This window comes from Peromyscus eremicus, unplaced genomic scaffold (assembly GCF_949786415.1).
Source record: "Peromyscus eremicus unplaced genomic scaffold, PerEre_H2_v1 PerEre#2#unplaced_192, whole genome shotgun sequence".
Taxonomy (NCBI): domain Eukaryota; kingdom Metazoa; phylum Chordata; class Mammalia; order Rodentia; family Cricetidae; genus Peromyscus; species Peromyscus eremicus.
The window spans coordinates 108,809-114,267 of NW_026734429.1; the positions used below are offsets into that span (position 1 = coordinate 108,809).

At 40.5% G+C, this 5,459-nt stretch overlaps 1 long non-coding RNA gene across 1 annotated transcript; it reads left to right on the forward strand.

Moving 5' to 3' along the window:
* The first annotated feature begins 267 nt into the window (after positions 1 to 267).
* On the forward strand, positions 268 to 4,336 carry LOC131901670 (uncharacterized). Its single transcript, XR_009376830.1, has 3 exons — positions 268 to 438; positions 2,905 to 2,955; positions 3,192 to 4,336. It is a non-coding gene; the product is annotated as an uncharacterized LOC131901670 (long non-coding RNA).
* The last annotated feature ends 1,123 nt before the right edge of the window (positions 4,337 to 5,459 follow it).

A 5,459-nucleotide genomic window follows, 5' to 3' on the forward strand; every position in this document is an offset into this window, starting at 1 on the left:
TTTACATTGAGGCTGAAGGTCAGCTTTCATCAGTCACTCTCTGGTTTCTCTAACCTCTCTATTCTCTTTCTGAATTAGACTCTTCAGTATGCAATCATGTTCATCAGTAAATGGTGAAGGCACTGAATAAACTTCCCAAGGAGAGTGGGTGTTGCCACAACATAGTGACATCACAGAGGATGCCAGGGCTCTCCAGGATACATTAGAATGTCTAGGGAAGAGCTGCAGATGTCATGGGAACTGATATTGCTAAGAGCTTTCCTTACACTAGATGTCAAGTTGTCCTTTGCATGAGCCTCTGCTGGGATACAAGGGCAGCCCTTCAGCATCCCCTTCATCCAAAGCCAGAGATCTCTCCCTGATTGATTGAACATCCTTCAGTTCTTTCCCTGTGTAGAACTGAATCTTTATCTTCTACTGAAATTTTATGTACACAAGGTAATAATATCATAGAAATTTACATATGCTAAAGTTCATCATAAGTACCTGCAACTGAGGTGACTGGCCACACTAGTGGAAACCCATGAACTATGGACTAGTAGCTGCAGAGCCCCCATGAGACTGGACTAGGTCCTCTGGATGCAGAAGATGGTTGTTTGGCTCGAACTGTTTGGGAGGCACCCAGACAGGGGATAGGGATCTATCCGTGGTCAATGGGCAGGCTTCTGGGACCCAGTGCCTGTGGTGTGACACCTTGAACAGCCTTGGTTTAGTGTGGAGGGCTTTGGACCTGACTAGGCTCAGTGTTCTGGACTCTGCTGACTGCCCATGGGAGACCTCGATTTGGGGAATGTGGGGATGTGCAGTGTCTTGGGAGAGAGGGATGGGGGTGGGTAGAAGGAGGAAGGGGTTCTGTGGACAGTATGTGGGGTGAGGAGAAAATTTCTTAATAATGAAAAATGAAAAAAAATACAAAAAAAGATGTAAAATAAAAAAAGTACCTACATCTCCTTATCTCCTTAGCCACAAGACATAGACTTAATGCTGATTGAGAAGGACACTTGTTGAACAACTTCTTGGTAAAGAGTCTACAGGAAACAGCTAGGCAGAGTTATGCTAGAGGAAGAGGCTGATACAGTCTAGGAACAAGCACTCATAGAAGTGTGATATGGTCATGGAGCCCAGTGTGACTAAAATCTGTGTCATCAGCATGTGTGTAGTGGGTGTTGTACTCTCTGTTCAGTAGCGCAAAGTGGTCTGCTATTACTGGGTAGTAAAGATGGCCAGATAGCTGGAGTCTTCCACACAGAACATGAGTTTCCCTTAGAGCCAAGGATATTCAGGAAAATCCTTTGCAAGCCCCTTCATAGTTAGCAACATAAACACTCGGGTTACACTGGACACTCTAGATCAATGGTTATTTTTTTTTTCAATTCTCTGACCCTTTAAATTTTTAAATATCATGAACAGTAGTTCCTCATGTTGTGGTGAGCCCTAAACATAACTGTTTCATTGTTTCTTAACTTTAATTTTGCTACTTTTTTTTAAAAGTTTTATTTATTTATTATGTATACAGTATTCTGTCTGCACATATCCCTGTAGGCCAGAAGAGGGCACCAGATCTCATTACAGATGGTTGTGAGCCACCATGTGGTTGCTGGGAATTGAACTCAGGATCTTTGCAAGAGCAAGCAGTGCTTTTAACTGCTGAGCCATCTCTCCAGCCCTAATTTTGCTACTGTTATGAATTGTAATTCAAATATTTGATGTGCAGTATATCTGATATGTGACCCCCCATGGGGTGGTGACCCACACAGGTTGAGGACCACAGCTCTGAATGCAGGCAGAAATCTCCTCAAATCCTGGCAGTGATGGTGGGGCAGTGTGATTCTTAGTTTTTATTATCAGACTGAATCAAACTAGTCACCTGGGAAGAGGGACCCTCGATGAGGAATTATATACATCATATTTTTCTTCTAACCTGTCTCTGTGGGATTTTATTAATTGTTAATTGAGATAAGTGTCACGTCCGCCTCGACCAGCAAGGAAGATGCAACACCAGGCTCTTCTCCAAGCAGTTTATTCAGGAACCTTGAACAATCTTCTGACCCTGGGGAAAGCCATCTTCTCATTCTCGGGTAAGCCAGCCCACGCCCTTTATAGCCACTGGGCAACCAACCCCATAGTTGCTACGTGGACAATGCCGATAGGGTCAGACATACACAAGCAAGCCAGATTAGGCCTAGGAATTATATACATCAGATTTTTCTTTGAACTTGTCTCTGTGGGATTTTATTAATTGTTAATTGAGATAAGACTCCCTAAAATGGGCAGAATCATTTCATTGTCTGCAACCCCTGCTGTGTAAGTATGAAGTAGCTAGAGCATAAGCATAAGAAAACAGATAGCATGAGTATATTTGTTTATCTCTGTTTTTGGCTGTGGATGTGATATGATTAGCTGAGTTCCTATCTTGATTTTCCAAAAATGGAACTATTACCTGGACTTGTGGGCTATGATCAATTTTTCCCATTCTAAGTTTTTGTGCCTGATAGTTCAGTGCAATAAAGATATTAAGAAAGCACTATATGACAGAGGGGTTTTCACAAGTCAGTGACATATGTGTTTCATGAAATTCTCAACAGCACCTTATCTGTCTCAGAAGAAGAGATCCTATTTACTCCTGAACCCAACCTGTGTTTTCCTGTCACAGTTTTACAAAGACCCAGAGACACCCAAAGACTCACAAACCACTTCACCCTGTCAATAAGTGTCCCCTGATATTGTCTTGCCATAACAAGTACCATGCTAAATTCTTCTAATGTGTTATATACAAGCTTCACTTCAATGAATGTATTTTTCCTTGAATTTCCTGACCATTGAAATTTTCAGATATGGGGAACTGGGTCTGAATACATTGCCTTGACAATGAATTTCAATCTTATGCTATGTCCTTCCTTGAAGGTCAGAAGAGGCTCCTTAAAGCTGAGAGCAATGTAGCACCATAATTTCCAGGTATGCGGGGGTATAAGTAATGATTGGCAATGTGTCCACTAGTTACCTTATATTGGAGATTATCTCCAGGGCTGATGTACATAAATCCCTGTGAAAACTTGTCAGTATCACACTAACTTCTGTGCCTCTTCAACAAGGTTTCTGTAAACGGATCTTTGACAAATTTCCTCCTTTGAAAGTAAATAGACCTTATCAGATGTGAAAAATCACTTTGATTTTTTTCCTTCTCCTCCTAGGAAATGAAACAGACCCTTTTGAGCTACATGAAAGGTTATCCAAAGAGAATAAGTTCTGAAATAGCCACAGGAAAAGCTTTAGAATGCAGGTCTGAGGAACAGAGTGCAAAACAAGGGCAGGACAGCAGGCACACCCAGGAAATTCTTGGTTACATCTTCGGCAGTTTAGTCTCTCTCCATGCCAGTTTCTTCTACTTAGAGAAAGATGGGTTGGGATACACCATGGAGATGGGTGCTGTCACAAGGCATGACTTACAAATCACTTTCTTCATAACTGGGACTTTGTTTTTTTTTTCATGTTTCTTTTTGTGTGGGGGGTTACAAGCTAGCATTTATATGAGCTAAGTTGCACATCTATTTCTGGAGAACATCTCTTTCTGGAAACAAAGGAATCAAATATTAAACTTACAAAAATGCTGAAAATTATGCTTTAGAGCAAAGAATCACTTCACTTGGTTGAAAAAAAAAATAACACCTCTTTTCATGACCATTACCAAATACTGCTAAGGCAGTGCAGCACCATGACAGGTTCAACATCACACGTTCCTCCTATCCAATGACACCACAATCATTGCCCAAGAGGAAGGAGTGGTGAACTCAGAGCCCAAGTGATGCTCCATGAGACTCTTATCCAAACCTGACTCTGCCACGGTGGATGCAACACTGGAAAGGGCCATGGGAAAGGATAAATGATCACACAGCAGAGTGCAAAAAAAGGGAAGAGGAAAGCAAAAGGCAACAGGCTAAAGTGGCTGACCAACAACTACAGATCTGCCACCAGAAAGTGGAGACACTGAAAAACAGAGTCCAGTCTCTGAAGTAGAAGAGAAAGAAGCCAAGTCTGACTAATCATCCATCATGTCTGTCATTATCCCTGCCTCGCTACTTGTAAAATCCAGAGGAATATTTTAACCAACTATTTTGTAAATGTGTTTTTTAGTAGCTCTAGAAACATTTTTAAGTGGTGGGGTGGAAATCTCATTTCATTCCATATTTTAAGTATAAATGACTTTTTACGAAGTTAAAACACTTGACAGTTTTTGTTTTTTTTAATACAATCAGAAAATATGAGGATAGTGAATTAGGAGAGGATGTGACTGTCTCAGGGGTCACCATAACATTCGGTATTGGGGGCTAGTTTTATATTGTACAACATAAAGGATTCTTAATGAAATTTGAAGTCTCTTGGTGATGCATTTGTATCCAGCAGTTATATCTGCTCTCATATTTCTAGTAGAAATGTTTCCTAAAAAACCACTCCTTGGTCCTTTCCTCGTCAGAACTGTCTCTGTTCATGCTGTCCATTTTTCTACCTTTTGTGAAAATGTGCTATGAGAAATTTTGAATTTGATCTCTATGTGGCATAAAACTTAGTCAATGGAATTGATAATTGCAAGCATTTGATTGTTATGTGAAGGCTTAGGGAAAGCTTGCCAAGTTTAGGATGGACCATCACTAGAATAAGTTCAAAGAAAAACAACACATGGCTCTTTTGGATACATGAACACAATGTATGACTCTTAAGAGTTTGAGTATGTTTCAAGAATTGAAATGTCTGTGTAATCTGCTCCTCAACCAATAAAATCTCATTCTTGGAGCACCAAGTCTTACGTAGTTTTGGGTGGTATCAATCTTATATTTCTTCTGGGTAACCTGTGCTGAGGTAAAGATGAACTTAGATCAGCCATCCACACCTTACTATATTAATGGCATGTTCATTGGCTTGGATAGAAGGCTCAGCACTGAGAACACTACCTGTTCATACACAGGGCCTGACTCTCATTTGCTGCACTCACAAGACAGCTGACAACTGACAATACCTCCAGTCACAGGGGATCAGACACCGTATTCTGGTCATCATTATTACCTAGTATGAACATGGTATACTAACTTGCAAAAACTTATGCACTTAAATAAAATTTCACTCTTTTCTAAGATGACAGGCACATAAATAAAGACTTTCTTACAATATGGAATCACATATATATTTGTCCTTTTACCATTTGCATATCTGGTTTCCTAAGAGGCAAGGTGAATGTACTCAAGGACATGGAAATACAGGTAGATGTGAAAAATCTGGTGTAGGTGCTAGGAATCAAACTTGGGTACCCAATAGGACCAGTACTACTGAGCCAAATCTTCAGATCGCAAATATGTCATAATTGTGGTGATGAAGATGTCCTACTGCTCTTTCTGTCTCCTGTGACTTGAAGGTGAAGGAAGTCTCCTCTAGATGGTTGTCAAAGGATTCAATGGATTTCTATACCT